We start from the raw sequence: 16,417 nt of genomic DNA on the forward strand, positions 1-16,417 counted from the left end.
CAGTCTTGTAGTTTAAAATCCCTGCATATGCCCTGTAATAAAACCGATGTTTTGTCAATTTTAAAATCTTCCCCTGTTCTTTTTCTATCTTTTCGACTTAAAATACAGTTAAAATCACCTCCTAAAACTAATGGCACTCTCCCTAGCATGTGGGACTGCAGGTCTTCTAAAAGGTCATACCTGTCATTTTTGTCGTTAAAGCCATAAATATTGAGAAGGTTAAAATCCTGTCCCATAAAGGTCAAGTGTGCTAAAAGTGCCCTACCGTCTCTCACCACAGTGCTACCCTTCACCAGAACCTGAGGGTTTTTTATTAAAATGGCCACTCCATCGTTCTTATTTTGGTTTGATCCGCTCCATATCGATGTCTGTGGCCACATCTCCTCCCACTGTCGGTAGTGTTTTAAAAACGGTATGCCACATTCCTGCATTAAAAACACATCTGACTTTGTAGAATTAAGAAAGGATAAAACACTCTGGGCTCTAACTCTCGACTTCACACTTCTCACATTGATGGTTGAGAAGGTGAGTGTCATGAGTATGATTAAAAACAACAGGTATGAAATTTTAAAAACACTAAATAGAGGTTTAAGATGCTAAAATATCTTTTTTTTTTAAAAAAAAAGGCAGTTAGACTATTTCTTGTGAACGGGGCTCCTCCTTCACTTCAACAGGTGATGAAGGAGGGAGTTGAGCTCCATTCCCCCGTCGGACTCTGGGGGTTGGCCTTTGACGCAAGGCTGCATTTAGCTTGGAGTCCTTAGGGGTTGATTGTAGAGCTACTGTCAGGAAAGAGACTTCATTTGGTGAATTGGAGGGGAAGACTCTGGGCTCCTCCACAGATGAACTGTCTGAGAGAGTCCCAACTCTTCCCCTCTTCTCTGAGGCTACAGGAGACTCAGAGGACAATTCCGATGCAAGTCTCTTTGTTTGCTGGGCATCGGGGAGGGGGGCATCCTCACTATTTTCAGGTGGTTGAAAATCTTCCATTTCTGAACTAGCTCCGCCCACTTCCTGCATCTCCCCATCCTCCTCTCCACTCTCCATTGATGGGGCTGTTGCAGGCCCCTCCCCCTCTCCCGCCTCACATGATCCCTCCTCTCCAATCACAGTATCTGGCGGGAGATTTGAATTTTCCTGCCCAGCCTCTTCAACCTGCTCTTTTTCTTTTTGTCCTCCATTTTGTTCATTGGCTTTTGCTGCCTTTAGTTTGTTGGCAAACGATTTGGGGCAAGCTCTGAAGAGATGATTTGTTTCTCCACAAAGGTTGCACTTCCTGCCATTGGTGCACTCCTCAAAAGTGTGCCCAATTTCTCTACACTTTCCGCAAAAGGTTTTTGTGCACGCTTCTACCAGGTGCCCATGCTCACCGCACTTGCGGCAGAGCTTGGGCTGACCTTGGTAGTGGATGTAGCCCCTGTTTTCACCCAGAACTATCATTGACGGCAGATGTTTCAGGCCTTGGAAGCCCTGGGGGTCCTGCCATTGTTGAATGGGGACCCTCCAAGCGCAATTCCAGATGCCGTCCTCATCTCTCACTTTGGTAGCCTGGCCTTTAACAGTGCAGTATCTCCCCAGCCATATACAAATGTCTTCTGCATTCACTGTCTCATTAAACATTCTGACAATGACTGTTTTCAATGCATTATCAGTCAGTTTTTCAACAACAAATGCAGAAAACTGGGGTTTCACAGACTCAAATCTTGTCCAAAATTCTCTCAAGATAGCCGCAGACTGGAAGCTTACATCAAAACCTTTATTTAATGGTAGGGTCAAAATACAATTCAAATCGTTTGCTGTGAATTTCAAAGCCTGTTGGATTAGCTTCCTGGAGAAATCTAGCCTTGACATCTCCAGGAGCTTTCCATCCTTTTCTTTAAACTTAAAACGGACGCTGTGGTGCCTCCGCATGTTGGCATGGGTGGCCGACATGGTGGAGGCACCACAAGCTAAAAGGATCTAAAATCAGTAAAAAACTTACAATGGACAAAAAAACAATGAACAATAAATAAGTAAATACAATTAAAAATATAAAAAGGAAAAAAATCTAAAAACGTACTTACCTTTTCAAGTTTTGGCCTGGACAAGGTGTTGAATCCGGCAGAGCGCAGGTAAGAGATTCTCTGGGCCAATGAATTCCTATTTGTTTAAGATATGCAACTACAGAAAAGTTGCACAACTTTAAACAAGGAATGTAGACAATTTCCTCCCAAGAGCTGGTTTAACTCAGAGCCACAACAGGCAAGAATTTAACCATCAAAAGGAGGCGACCGCAGTCTTAGCCAAAAGGCCGAGAAGCGATGGGCCCAAAGTGTCTGGCGTTCCAGCCAGGCTCTTGGCACAAATCTCGCTGGTCGCGGTTGGCTGCTTTTGACATGAGCGGAGCAATGGCTGCTTTTCACCACCTCCGCCCACCTCCCCATTCCTGACCTCGACAGCTGTTTGACTTTTCACAAACTCAAAGGGCTCAGCCATACGGCAGAGCCTGCCAAAAATAGCTTAAACTCATTGGTGTTCCTCTCCACGGAAGTCTTTAGTAAAAGGCGAAAGACTTGTGCGTGATGAAGAGAAACCAGAGTCAGTACAGGCCTCTCCTCAAGAGCGGCCGAGGACCCCATTGGTCCCAGTCACCGCCCTCACGGTAGCCTTCTCTTAGCTTGCCAAATCCCCGCCCCCTCCCCATGTTGTCACGGGCTCTAGCCAATCGGACTGTGGAGAAAAGTGTCTGGGCCTCAACATGCAATCCCCACAAATTTCTCAAGTTATCAGGCGCTTGCAGGCCCCCGGGGACCAAAATACAGGGAAAATGCGGGGTTGATTGGAGGCTAGCAGCCCTTCCAGGGCGCGTGAGGGATATCAGCTGTGGGGCAGGTTGACTCACCTTCCTCCAGCCACTGCCAGAGGGGCATTTGAAACTGTACGTTTGCGTCATTGTTTGCTTGCTTGCTTGCTTGCTTTTCCACACGGCCAGAGAAGGGTGCACCGTTCCCGGCGGCACTGCAATGCCAGGTCGATGCGTGGAGTGAACGGGGCAAGCCCCTTTTTCAGCTCCCAGTTCTAAAAATCCGTTTAATATGTTTGTCCTCGGGTAGAGGACATATCAGATATTAAACTGATAAGAACAGATTTTTTCTTTCGAAAAGATTTATTGACACTCATTTCAAGTTTTTTCAAAGAAGGTTTACATCTTGAGATACAAAGGGTACATTATAATCACAACACTATGATAAATAGTTGTAAAACCATTGTTTGTTTGTTTGTTTTTTTTTTTTAAAACATTAAAAACAAATATTTCAAGGGGTTTTACATGTTGTCAAACATAAAATCCATCTCACAAATGAAAACCATGGAGTGTCCCAAATCTTTAAAAGGGAGTGCATTGGTTTAAAACTTCTCTTCTTTCTAATTTTGTGCAGGAGCAGAGTGAGTCCCTACCCAGGGTCACTCATTCCGCTCCCCCAAACATTTGGTCTCTCGGGATCCTGTCGTGGTGCTCAGAGGAGATCCTCACCCTGTTGCTCCTTCCCACCTGCCTCACCCGGAGAGCCAGGCCGCCGCTGCTTTGACCTTTTCATGTGTGGCTCCGGCTCCTTCGTCCGAATGGGCACAGAGGCGATGCTTCTTTGTGGCTGTGTCCTAGGCCTGCCGCCTACAGCCATCCGGATCACAGCCACGGGGGGGATCTGCATGTGCTTCCTTACCAGCAAGTTTCTGGAGGTCCATATGGCGTCTTTGATGGCGGCTAGGGTGAGCCACATCTGGGCAAAGTCATCTTTCTTCAGTGTTTTTTGGCTCACCCCATAGAGCACCAGTTGTGCTGTAAGGACCTCCCTTGCTGGCAAGTACGGGAATTGCAAGGAGCCGGCCATTGCCCACTGGTCTACGGCAGCGCTGCACTCCCAGAGCAAATGCCTCACCGACTCTGGCGCGCCACAACCGGGTCGGGGGCAGGTTGAGCGTGTTGACATGCCCCGGGAGTGCATGACGGACCTGACTGGGAGAATCTCATGAGCCACCATCCATGACAGGTCCCGGAGTCTGTTTGGAAGAGCAGAATGGTTCACGTTGCGCCAAACTGTTGAGGGCTCGCCAAATGCGAGCCCGCGCACTGGACTCACTGGCTCCTGCTCCTGCACAACAGAGATCAGAGAACGGTGGTTGGTTAAAATATGCAGCTCCTCCTGCTCCAGTTTAAAATGCTTTAAAAACGTCGGGATAAAAGCATAGGCTGGTGGCAGGCTAAAAGACACGGGTACTTTAAGATCTGTAGGTAAAATCTTCAATCGTCTGAGGTACGATCCCATCCAGAAACGTGTCATGGCTGTAGTTTTGGGGTTTCCGGATGGGTCTGTGGCTTGTTTGAGGTGTAGTGCGGTGTATCGGCTTCCTAAAAACAAGTACAGGTCAGGCACTCCTTTTCCTCCTTTCTCTTTTGGCCTTTTCATGACCTCCCTCCTCAGTCTCTCCCACTTGGAGCCCCACAGGAAATAAAAGATGGCTCGCTCCAGATCTAAAAGCACTCTCCTAGGTGGGATAAAAACAGAACTGATGAGTAAAAGCAAAGGTAAAATCACCGCTTTGATGATTAAAACCTTTCCTTCAATAGTCAGTCCTCTAAGTCCCCAATATCCTAGTCTTTGTTTTACTTTCCCTACCACGTCTGGCCAATTTGTTGTTCCTTCTCCCTCCCTGTCAAATTTGATCCCCAGTATTTTTTGGTCAGTCTGGGTCACAGTCAAAGGGAGTCCTGTCATCTCAGTCGCTGTCCACGGTCCATAAAATTGGGCTTGGGTCTTGTTTTTGTTCAACTTTGACCCAGAAGCCTGTCCAAACCAGTCAGTCAAGTCCAGCGTCCTGTTGACGGATAAAAGGTCGGTGCATAAAATGTTCACGTCGTCCATGTATAAAATACACTTGGTGTCCAGTCCCCCGCTCCCCGGTACTCCCAACCCATTGATTCGTTGATCCCTTCTCAAGATCTGTGCCAGCGGTTCTATACATGTTATGTATAGGAGGGCAGATAACGGACAACCCTGACGGACACCGCAGTTAATATCGACTGCTTTTGTCAAATGCCCGTTAATCACAAATTTGCTGGTAATGTCCCGATACAGCAATCCCACCCAAGCTAGAAACCTTTCTGGGAACCCCATTTTTTGCAGTACCTTGAAAAGGTACTGGTGCGAGACCCGATCGAAGGCTTTCTCAAAATCTAAATTTAGGACTACTAGCCGGATGTTTCTGTCTCTCGCGTAACAGATGGTGTCTCGGATCAGTACCAGGCTGTCGGTGATCTTCCTCCCTGGGATGGCACAGCCTTGATCCGGGTGAATCACCCCCTTTAAAAACAAGGACATACGTGAGGCTAAAAGTTTGCTAAAAAGTTTACAATCAAGGTTTAAAAGTGCGATAGGTCTCCAGTTCATCAGGTCGGTCTTGTCTTTGTTTTTGTGCAGTAGAGTCACTATCCCTACTCTAAAACTGTCAGGAAGTCGGTCTAGGTGCTCAAAGTCTTTAAAAACATCGATCAAATCAGGTGCTAAAATGTCCCAAAAGGTCAAATAAAATTCCAAGGGAAGTCCATCCTGTCCTGGGGACTTCCCTTTTTTAAAACTTGACAAACATTTATTTAACTCTAGAATGGTAAAATCTTGGGTTAAAAGCACACTGTCTTTTACTTTTTTATCGATGGATTTTAAAACTTCATTCATGGTGTCTATTCTAATGGGCTTTTCTTTATACAATTCTACGTAAAAATTTTCCACAATCTGTTTAATTTCTTCGATATTCTCTGTTATGCACCCGTTTTCCTTTTTTAGTTTTAAAATGGTCCCCCCTTTACTAACAATTTTCTTAAAAAAATACCTGGTGCACTTCTCACCCTCCTCTATTTCCCGTTCCCTGCTCCTTAAAATGACACCCTTGCTTTTAATTTCAGCTAAAACCGACATCTCTGATTTGATTTCTGTAATTTCTTCATTAAAATCCATTCCATTTTGGTTGAGGTTAAAATAGCGCTGTAGTCGCTTCTGCAGTCCCATCATGCGTCTGTTCTCCTTGCCCTTTCTTTTTTTGCCTGCCTGTCTGAAAAAAGTCTGGGTCTTTCCCTTCACCATCTCCCACCAGTGTGCTCGTGTATCGTACATGTCTTGAAGGGTCTGCCACTCTCGGTACTGCTCCCTGTACTGCTGAACTAGATGTTGATCTTCAAGCAGGGAGCAGTTGAGTTTCCACAGACCACTTCCAAAAGTCACACCTGAAGAGAGTGAAAGGGTGCAGGAGAGCATCAGGTGGTCAGAAAAGAAAACAGGGGTCAATCTAGCATCGGTCGGCGGGCAGTCCCGTGTGAAAATAAAATCTATGCGAGAGGCTCTGGTGCCATCACCACTGAACCAGGTGAAGCCCTCCTCTCTGGGATGCATGGTTTTAAAACAGTCTTGTAGTTTAAAATCCCTGCATATGCCCTGTAATAAAACCGATGTTTTGTCAATTTTAAAATCTTCCCCTGTTCTTTTTCTATCTTTTCGACTTAAAATACAGTTAAAATCACCTCCTAAAACTAATGGCACTCTCCCTAGCATGTGGGACTGCAGGTCTTCTAAAAGGTCATACCTGTCATTTTTGTCGTTAAAGCCATAAATATTGAGAAGGTTAAAATCCTGTCCCATAAAGGTCAAGTGTGCTAAAAGTGCCCTACCGTCTCTCACCACAGTGCTACCCTTCACCAGAACCTGAGGGTTTTTTATTAAAATGGCCACTCCATCGTTCTTATTTTGGTTTGATCCGCTCCATATCGATGTCTGTGGCCACATCTCCTCCCACTGTCGGTAGTGTTTTAAAAACGGTATGCCACATTCCTGCATTAAAAACACATCTGACTTTGTAGATTTAAGAAAGGATAAAACACTCTGGGCTCTAACTCTCGACTTCACACTTCTCACATTGATGGTTGAGAAGGTGAGTGTCATGAGTATGATTAAAAACAACAGGTATGAAATTTTAAAAACACTAAATAGAGGTTTAAGATGCTAAAATATCTTTTTTTTTTTAAAAAAAAGGCAGTTAGACTATTTTTTGTGAACGGGGCTCCTCCTTCACTTCAACAGGTGATGAAGGAGGGAGTTGAGCTCCATTCCCCCGTCGGACTCTGGGGGTTGGCCTTTGACGCAAGGCTGCATTTAGCTTGGAGTCCTTAGGGGTTGATTGTAGAGCTACTGTCAGAAAAGAGACTTCATTTGGTGAATTGGAGGGGAAGACTCTGGGCTCCTCCACAGATGAACTGTCTGAGAGAGTCCCAACTCTTCCCCTCTTCTCTGAGGCTACAGGAGACTCAGAGGACAATTCCGATGCAAGTCTCTTTGTTTGCTGGGCATCGGGGAGGGGGGCATCCTCACTATTTTCAGGTGGTTGAAAATCTTCCATTTCTGAACTAGCTCCGCCCACTTCCTGCATCTCCCCATCCTCCTCTCCACTCTCCATTGATGGGGCTGTTGCAGGCCCCTCCCCCTCTCCCGCCTCACATGATCCCTCCTCTCCAATCACAGTATCTGGCGGGAGATTTGAATTTTCCTGCCCAGCCTCTTCAACCTGCTCTTTTTCTTTTTGTCCTCCATTTTGTTCATTGGCTTTTGCTGCCTTTAGTTTGTTGGCAAACGATTTGGGGCAAGCTCTGAAGAGATGATTTGTTTCTCCACAAAGGTTGCACTTCCTGCCATTGGTGCACTCCTCAAAAGTGTGCCCAATTTCTCTACACTTTCCGCAAAAGGTTTTTGTGCACGCTTCTACCAGGTGCCCATGCTCACCACACTTGCGGCAGAGCTTGGGCTGACCTTGGTAGTGGATGTAGCCCCTGTTTTCACCCAGAACTATCATTGACGGCAGATGTTTCAGGCCTTGGAAGCCCTGGGGGTCCTGCCATTGTTGAATGGGGACCCTCCAAGCGCAATTCCAGATGCCGTCCTCATCTCTCACTTTGGTAGCCTGGCCTTTAACAGTGCAGTATCTCCCCAGCCATATACAAATGTCTTCTGCATTCACTGTCTCATTAAACATTCTGACAATGACTGTTTTCAATGCATTATCAGTCAGTTTTTCAACAACAAATGCAGAAAACTGGGGTTTCACAGACTCAAATCTTGTCCAAAATTCTCTCAAGATAGCCGCAGACTGGAAGCTTACATCAAAACCTTTGTTTAATGGTAGGGTCAAAATACAATTCAAATCGTTTGCTGTGAATTTCAAAGCCTGTTGGATTAGCTTCCTGGAGAAATCTAGCCTTGACATCTCCAGGAGCTTTCCATCCTTTTCTTTAAACTTAAAACGGACGCTGTGGTGCCTCCGCATGTTGGCATGGGTGGCCGACATGGTGGAGGCACCACAAGCTAAAAGGATCTAAAATCAGTAAAAAACTTACAATGGACAAAAAAACAATGAACAATAAATAAGTAAATACAATTAAAAATATAAAAAAGGAAAAAAATCTAAAAACGTACTTACCTTTTCAAGTTTTGGCCTGGACAAGGTGTTGAATCCGGCAGAGCTCAGGTAAGAGATTCTCTGGGCCAATGAATTCCTATTTGTTTAAGATATGCAACTACAGAAAAGTTGCACAACTTTAAACAAGGAATGTAGACAATTTCCTCCCAAGAGCTGGTTTAACTCAGAGCCACAACAGGCAAGAATTTAACCATCAAAAGGAGGCGACCGCAGTCTTAGCCAAAAGGCCGAGAAGCGATGGGCCCAAAGTGTCTGGCGTTCCAGCCAGGCTCTTGGCACAAATCTCGCTGGTCGCGGTTGGCTGCTTTTGACTTGAGCGGAGCAATGGCTGCTTTTCACCACCTCCGCCCACCTCCCCATTCCTGACCTCGACAGCTGTTTGACTTTTCACAAACTCAAAGGGCTCAGCCATACGGCAGAGCCTGCCAAAAATAGCTTAAACTCATTGGTGTTCCTCTCCACGGAAGTCTTTAGTAAAAGGCGAAAGACTTGTGCGTGATGAAGAGAAACCAGAGTCAGTACAGGCCTCTCCTCAAGAGCGGCCGAGGACCCCATTGGTCCCAGTCACCGCCCTCACGGTAGCCTTCTCTTAGCTTGCCAAATCCCCGCCCCCTCCCCATGTTGTCACGGGCTCTAGCCAATCGGGCTGTGGAGAAAAGTGTCTGGGCCTCAACATGCAATCCCCACAAATTTCTCAAGTTATCAGGCGCTTGCAGGCCCCCGGGGACCAAAATACAGGGAAAATGCGGGGTTGATTGGAGGCTAGCAGCCCTTCCAGGGCGCGTGAGGGATATCAGCTGTGGGGCAGGTTGACTCACCTTCCTCCAGCCACTGCCAGAGGGGCATTTGAAACTGTACGTTTGCGTCATTGTTTGCTTGCTTGCTTGCTTGCTTGCTTGCTTGCTTTTCCACACGGCCAGAGAAGGGTGCACCGTTCCCGGCGGCACTGCAATGCCAGGTCGATGCGTGGAGTGAACGGGGCAAGCCCCTTTTTCAGCTCCCAGTTCTAAAAATCCGTTTAATATGTTTGTCCTCGGGTAGAGGACATATCAGATATTAAACTGATAAGAACAGATTTTTTTTTTCGAAAAGATTTATTGACACTCATTTCAAGTTTTTTTCAAAGAAGGTTTACATCTTGAGATACAAAGGGTACATTATAATCACAACAATATGATAAATAGTTGTAAAACCATTGTTTGTTTGTTTTTTTTTTTTAAAACATTAAAAACAAATATTTCAAGGGGTTTTACATGTTGTCAAACATAAAATCCATCTCACAAATGAAAACCATGGAGTGTCCCAAATCTTTAAAAAGGGAGTGCATTGGTTTAAAACTTCTCTTCTTTCTAATTTTGTGCAGGAGCAGAATGAGTCCCTACCCAGGGTCACTCATTCCGCTCCCCCAAACATTTGGTCTCTCGGGATCCTGTCGTGGTGCTCAGAGGAGATCCTCACCCTGTTGCTCCTTCCCACCTGCCTCACCCGGAGAGCCAGGCCGCCGCTGCTTTGACCTTTTCATGTGTGGCTCCGGCTCCTTCGTCCGAATGGGCACAGAGGCGATGCTTCTTTGTGGCTGTGTCCTAGGCCTGCCGCCTACAGCCATCCGGATCACAGCCACGGGGGGGATCTGCATGTGCTTCCTTACCAGCAAGTTTCTGGAGGTCCATATGGCGTCTTTGATGGCGGCTAGGGTGAGCCACATCTGGGCAAAGTCATCGTTCTTCAGTGTTTTTTGGCTCACCCCATACAGCACCAGTTGTGCTGTAAGGACCTCCCTTGCTGGCAAGTACGGGAATTGCAAGGAGCCGGCCATTGCCCACTGGTCTACGGCAGCGCTGCACTCCCAGAGCAAATGCCTCACCGACTCTGGCGCGCCACAACCGGGTCGGGGGCAGGTTGAGCGTGTTGACATGCCCCGGGAGTGCATGACGGACCTGACTGGGAGAATCTCATGAGCCACCATCCATGACAGGTCCCGGAGTCTGTTTGGAAGAGCGGAATGGTTCACGTTGCGCCAAACTGTTGAGGGCTCGCCAAATGCGAGCCCGCGCACTGGACTCACTGGCTCCTGCTCCTGCACAACAGAGATCAGAGAACGGTGGTTGGTTAAAATATGCAGCTCCTCCTGCTCCAGTTTAAAATGCTTTAAAAACGTCGGGATAAAAGCATAGGCTGGTGGCAGGCTAAAAGACACGGGTACTTTAAGATCTGTAGGTAAAATCTTCAATCGTCTGAGGTACGATCCCATCCAGAAACGTGTCATGGCTGTAGTTTTGGGGTTTCCGGATGGGTCTGTGGCTTGTTTGAGGTGTAGTGCGGTGTATCGGCTTCCTAAAAACAAGTACAGGTCAGGCACTCCTTTTCCTCCTTTCTCTTTTGGCCTTTTCATGACCTCCCTCCTCAGTCTCTCCCACTTGGAGCCCCACAGGAAATAAAAGATGGCTCGCTCCAGATCTAAAAGCACTCTCCTAGGTGGGATAAAAACAGAACTGATGAGTAAAAGCAAAGGTAAAATCACCGCTTTGATGATTAAAACCTTTCCTTCAATAGTCAGTCCTCTAAGTCCCCAATATCCTAGTCTTTGTTTTACTTTCCCTACCACGTCTGGCCAATTTGTTGTTCCTTCTCCCTCCCTGTCAAATTTGATCCCCAGTATTTTTTGGTCAGTCTGGGTCACAGTCAAAGGGAGTCCTGTCATCTCAGTCGCTGTCCACGGTCCATAAAATTGGGCTTGGGTCTTGTTTTTGTTCAACTTTGACCCAGAAGCCTGTCCAAACCAGTCAGTCAAGTCCAGCGTCCTGTTGACGGATAAAAGGTCGGTGCATAAAATGTTCACGTCGTCCATGTATAAAATACACTTGGTGTCCAGTCCCCCGCTCCCCGGTACTCCCAACCCATTGATTCGTTGATCCCTTCTCAAGATCTGTGCCAGCGGTTCTATACATGTTATGTATAGGAGGGCAGATAACGGACAACCCTGACGGACACCGCAGTTAATATCGACTGCTTTTGTCAAATGCCCGTTAATCACAAATTTGCTGGTAATGTCCCGATACAGCAATCCCACCCAAGCTAGAAACCTTTCTGGGAACCCCATTTTTTGCAGTACCTTGAAAAGGTACTGGTGCGAGACCCGATCGAAGGCTTTCTCAAAATCTAAATTTAGGACTACTAGCCGGATGTTTCTGTCTCTCGCGTAACAGATGGTGTCTCGGATCAGTACCAGGCTGTCGGTGATCTTCCTCCCTGGGATGGCACAGCCTTGATCCGGGTGAATCACCCCCTTTAAAAACAAGGACATACGTGAGGCTAAAAGTTTGCTAAAAAGTTTACAATCAAGGTTTAAAAGTGCGATAGGTCTCCAGTTCATCAGGTCGGTCTTGTCTTTGTTTTTGTGCAGTAGAGTCACTATCCCTACTCTAAAACTGTCAGGAAGTCGGTCTAGGTGCTCAAAGTCTTTAAAAACATGGATCAAATCAGGTGCTAAAATGTCCCAAAAGGTCAAATAAAATTCCAAGGGAAGTCCATCCTGTCCTGGGGACTTCCCTTTTTTAAAACTTGACAAACATTTATTTAACTCTAGAATGGTAAAATCTTGGGTTAAAAGCACACTGTCTTTTACTTTTTTATCGATGGATTTTAAAACTTCATTCATGGTGTCTATTCTAATGGGCTTTTCTTTATACAATTCTACGTAAAAATTTTCCACAATCTGTTTAATTTCTTCGATATTCTCTGTTATGCACCCGTTTTCCTTTTTTAGTTTTAAAATGGTCCCCCCTTTACTAACAATTTTCTTAAAAAAATACCTGGTGCACTTCTCACCCTCCTCTATTTCCCGTTCCCTGCTCCTTAAAATGACACCCTTGCTTTTAATTTCAGCTAAAACCGACATCTCTGATTTGATTTCTGTAATTTCTTCATTAAAATCCATTCCATTTTGGTTGAGGTTAAAATAGCGCTGTAGTCGCTTCTGCAGTCCCATCATGCGTCTGTTCTCCTTGCCCTTTCTTTTTTTGCCTGCCTGTCTGAAAAAAGTCTGGGTCTTTCCCTTCACCATCTCCCACCAGTGTGCTCGTGTATCGTACATGTCTTGAAGGGTCTGCCACTCTCGGTACTGCTCCCTGTACTGCTGAACTAGATGTTGATCTTCAAGCAGGGAGCAGTTGAGTTTCCACAGACCACTTCCAAAAGTCACACCTGAAGAGAGTGAAAGGGTGCAGGAGAGCATCAGGTGGTCAGAAAAGAAAACAGGGGTCAATCTAGCATCGGTCGGCGGGCAGTCCCGTGTGAAAATAAAATCTATGCGAGAGGCTCTGGTGCCATCACCACTGAACCAGGTGAAGCCCTCCTCTCTGGGATGCATGGTTTTAAAACAGTCTTGTAGTTTAAAATCCCTGCATATGCCCTGTAATAAAACCGATGTTTTGTCAATTTTAAAATCTTCCCCTGTTCTTTTTCTATCTTTTCGACTTAAAATACAGTTAAAATCACCTCCTAAAACTAATGGCACTCTCCCTAGCATGTGGGACTGCAGGTCTTCTAAAAGGTCATACCTGTCATTTTTGTCGTTAAAGCCATAAATATTGAGAAGGTTAAAATCCTGTCCCATAAAGGTCAAGTGTGCTAAAAGTGCCCTACCGTCTCTCACCACAGTGCTACCCTTCACCAGAACCTGAGGGTTTTTTATTAAAATGGCCACTCCATCGTTCTTATTTTGGTTTGATCCGCTCCATATCGATGTCTGTGGCCACATCTCCTCCCACTGTCGGTAGTGTTTTAAAAACGGTATGCCACATTCCTGCATTAAAAACACATCTGACTTTGTAGAATTAAGAAAGGATAAAACACTCTGGGCTCTAACTCTCGACTTCACACTTCTCACATTGATGGTTGAGAAGGTGAGTGTCATGAGTATGATTAAAAACAACAGGTATGAAATTTTAAAAACACTAAATAGAGGTTTAAGATGCTAAAATATCTTTTTTTTTTTAAAAAAAAGGCAGTTAGACTATTTCTTGTGAACGGGGCTCCTCCTTCACTTCAACAGGTGATGAAGGAGGGAGTTGAGCTCCATTCCCCCGTCGGACTCTGGGGGTTGGCCTTTGACGCAAGGCTGCATTTAGCTTGGAGTCCTTAGGGGTTGATTGTAGAGCTACTGTCAGGAAAGAGACTTCATTTGGTGAATTGGAGGGGAAGACTCTGGGCTCCTCCACAGATGAACTGTCTGAGAGAGTCCCAACTCTTCCCCTCTTCTCTGAGGCTACAGGAGACTCAGAGGACAATTCCGATGCAAGTCTCTTTGTTTGCTGGGCATCGGGGAGGGGGGCATCCTCACTATTTTCAGGTGGTTGAAAATCTTCCATTTCTGAACTAGCTCCGCCCACTTCCTGCATCTCCCCATCCTCCTCTCCACTCTCCATTGATGGGGCTGTTGCAGGCCCCTCCCCCTCTCCCGCCTCACATGATCCCTCCTCTCCAATCACAGTATCTGGCGGGAGATTTGAATTTTCCTGCCCAGCCTCTTCAACCTGCTCTTTTTCTTTTTGTCCTCCATTTTGTTCATTGGCTTTTGCTGCCTTTAGTTTGTTGGCAAACGATTTGGGGCAAGCTCTGAAGAGATGATTTGTTTCTCCACAAAGGTTGCACTTCCTGCCATTGGTGCACTCCTCAAAAGTGTGCCCAATTTCTCTACACTTTCCGCAAAAGGTTTTTGCGCACGCTTCTACCAGGTGCCCATGCTCACCGCACTTGCGGCAGAGCTTGGGCTGACCTTGGTAGTGGATGTAGCCCCTGTTTTCACCCAGAACTATCATTGACGGCAGATGTTTCAGGCCTTGGAAGCCCTGGGGGTCCTGCCATTGTTGAATGGGGACCCTCCAAGCGCAATTCCAGATGCCGTCCTCATCTCTCACTTTGGTAGCCTGGCCTTTAACAGTGCAGTATCTCCCCAGCCATATACAAATGTCTTCTGCATTCACTGTCTCATTAAACATTCTGACAATGACTGTTTTCAATGCATTATCAGTCAGTTTTTCAACAACAAATGCAGAAAACTGGGGTTTCACAGACTCAAATCTTGTCCAAAATTCTCTCAAGATAGCCGCAGACTGGAAGCTTACATCAAAACCTTTATTTAATGGTAGGGTCAAAATACAATTCAAATCGTTTGCTGTGAATTTCAAAGCCTGTTGGATTAGCTTCCTGGAGAAATCTAGCCTTGACATCTCCAGGAGCTTTCCATCCTTTTCTTTAAACTTAAAACGGACGCTGTGGTGCCTCCGCATGTTGGCATGGGTGGCCGACATGGTGGAGGCACCACAAGCTAAAAGGATCTAAAATCAGTAAAAAACTTACAATGGACAAAAAAACAATGAACAATAAATAAGTAAATACAATTAAAAATATAAAAAGGAAAAAAATCTAAAAACGTACTTACCTTTTCAAGTTTTGGCCTGGACAAGGTGTTGAATCCGGCAGAGCGCAGGTAAGAGATTCTCTGGGCCAATGAATTCCTATTTGTTTAAGATATGCAACCACAGAAAAGTTGCACAACTTTAAACAAGGAATGTAGACAATTTCCTCCCAAGAGCTGGTTTAACTCAGAGCCACAACAGGCAAGAATTTAACCATCAAAAGGAGGCGACCGCAGTCTTAGCCAAAAGGCCGAGAAGCGATGGGCCCAAAGTGTCTGGCGTTCCAGCCAGGCTCTTGGCACAAATCTCGCTGGTCGCGGTTGGCTGCTTTTGACATGAGCGGAGCAATGGCTGCTTTTCACCACCTCCGCCCACCTCCCCATTCCTGACCTCGACAGCTGTTTGACTTTTCACAAACTCAAAGGGCTCAGCCATACGGCAGAGCCTGCCAAAAATAGCTTAAACTCATTGGTGTTCCTCTCCACGGAAGTCTTTAGTAAAAGGCGAAAGACTTGTGCGTGATGAAGAGAAACCAGAGTCAGTACAGGCCTCTCCTCAAGAGCGGCCGAGGACCCCATTGGTCCCAGTCACCGCCCTCACGGTAGCCTTCTCTTAGCTTGCCAAATCCCCGCCCCCTCCCCATGTTGTCACGGGCTCTAGCCAATCGGGCTGTGGAGAAAAGTGTCTGGGCCTCAACATGCAATCCCCACAAATTTCTCAAGTTATCAGGCGCTTGCAGGCCCCCGGGGACCAAAATACAGGGAAAATGCGGGGTTGATTGGAGGCTAGCAGCCCTTCCAGGGCGCGTGAGGGATATCAGCTGTGGGGCAGGTTGACTCACCTTCCTCCAGCCACTGCCAGAGGGGCATTTGAAACTGTACGTTTGCGTCATTGTTTGCTTGCTTGCTTGCTTGCTTGCTTGCTTTTCCACACGGCCAGAGAAGGGTGCACCGTTCCCGGCGGCACTGCAATGCCAGGTCGATGCGTGGAGTGAACGGAGCAAGCCCCTTTTTCAGCTCCCAGTTCTAAAAATCCGTTTAATATGTTTGTCCTCGGGTAGAGGACATATCAGATATTAAACTGATAAGAACAGATTTTTTTTTTTTTTTTTCGAAAAGATTTATTGACACTCATTTCAAGTTTTTTTCAAAGAAGGTTTACATCTTGAGATACAAAGGGTACATTATAATCACAACAATATGATAAATAGTTGTAAAACCATTGTTTGTTTGTTTTTTTTTTTAAAACATTAAAAACAAATATTTCAAGGGGTTTTACATGTTGTCAAACATAAAATCCATCTCACAAATGAAAACCATGGAGTGTCCCAAATCTTTAAAAAGGGAGTGCATTGGTTTAAAACTTCTCTTCTTTCTAATTTTGTGCAGGAGCAGAATGAGTCCCTACCCAGGGTCACTCATTCCGCTCCCCCAAACATTTGGTCTCTCGGGATCCTGTCGTGGTGCTCAGAGGAGATCCTCACCCTGTTGCTCCTTCCCACC

The 16,417-nt window shown here is 46.0% G+C and overlaps 4 non-coding genes and 2 pseudogenes across 4 annotated transcripts; all 6 read right to left on the reverse strand.

Moving 5' to 3' along the window:
* Window positions 1–2,466: 2,466 nt before the first annotated feature.
* LOC139618835 (U5 spliceosomal RNA) lies at window positions 2,467–2,581 on the reverse strand. The gene has a single exon (XR_011689843.1). It is a non-coding gene; the product is annotated as a U5 spliceosomal RNA (small nuclear RNA).
* A 391-nt stretch (window positions 2,582–2,972) lies between these two features.
* On the reverse strand, window positions 2,973–3,147 carry LOC139619686 (U2 spliceosomal RNA; annotated as a pseudogene).
* Window positions 3,148–8,899: 5,752 nt separating this feature from the next.
* Window positions 8,900–9,014, reverse strand: LOC139618837 (U5 spliceosomal RNA). Its single transcript, XR_011689845.1, has one exon. It is a non-coding gene; the product is annotated as a U5 spliceosomal RNA (small nuclear RNA).
* Window positions 9,015–9,417: 403 nt separating this feature from the next.
* On the reverse strand, window positions 9,418–9,592 carry LOC139619652 (U2 spliceosomal RNA; annotated as a pseudogene).
* Window positions 9,593–15,341: 5,749 nt separating this feature from the next.
* LOC139618838 (U5 spliceosomal RNA) lies at window positions 15,342–15,456 on the reverse strand. The gene has a single exon (XR_011689846.1). It is a non-coding gene; the product is annotated as a U5 spliceosomal RNA (small nuclear RNA).
* A 399-nt stretch (window positions 15,457–15,855) lies between these two features.
* On the reverse strand, window positions 15,856–16,037 carry LOC139619659 (U2 spliceosomal RNA). The gene has a single exon (XR_011690641.1). It is a non-coding gene; the product is annotated as a U2 spliceosomal RNA (small nuclear RNA).
* Between the last annotated feature and the right edge of the window lie 380 nt (window positions 16,038–16,417).

This window comes from Trachinotus anak, unplaced genomic scaffold (genome assembly GCF_046630095.1).
Source record: "Trachinotus anak isolate AG129_WGS33_773 ecotype Australia unplaced genomic scaffold, CSIRO_AGI_Tana_v1 ptg000003l, whole genome shotgun sequence".
In the NCBI taxonomy this organism is placed as follows: domain Eukaryota; kingdom Metazoa; phylum Chordata; class Actinopteri; order Carangiformes; family Carangidae; genus Trachinotus; species Trachinotus anak.